The sequence below is a fragment of the Penaeus monodon genome, chromosome 20 (assembly GCF_015228065.2).
Source record: "Penaeus monodon isolate SGIC_2016 chromosome 20, NSTDA_Pmon_1, whole genome shotgun sequence".
NCBI lineage: Eukaryota > Metazoa > Arthropoda > Malacostraca > Decapoda > Penaeidae > Penaeus > Penaeus monodon.
The window spans coordinates 18068127-18068398 of NC_051405.1; the positions used below are offsets into that span (position 1 = coordinate 18068127).

The 272-nt window shown below is 29.4% G+C and overlaps 1 protein-coding gene across 2 annotated transcripts in view; it reads left to right on the top strand.

Annotated features, from left to right (window-relative positions):
* Nucleotides 1-272, top strand: part of LOC119585665 — a 4420-nt gene that overhangs the window by 2310 nt on the left and 1838 nt on the right. The gene's annotated exons all lie outside the window — the stretch shown is intronic.

Here is a 272-nt window from a genome sequence, read left to right on the forward strand (position 1 = left end):
CATTTATCTATCTATATGAATTCGGTATTTGATAAGCAGATCAGAGAAAACAGAGAAAATATGGTACTATCCATACTAAACAATTTTGAATAAACAACTCACTTGAAGGAAAAATGAATTTTGTGTAAAGAAAAAACAATATTCTTACTGTATGCCATACATTACTGTACATACTGACAGTGTTAGACATCCTAGAGAATATGTGTATCAGTCATTCATTTCATTCAGTGAATTTATCTATTAGTAGGCGATTCCTTTTTCACTTTTTCTCT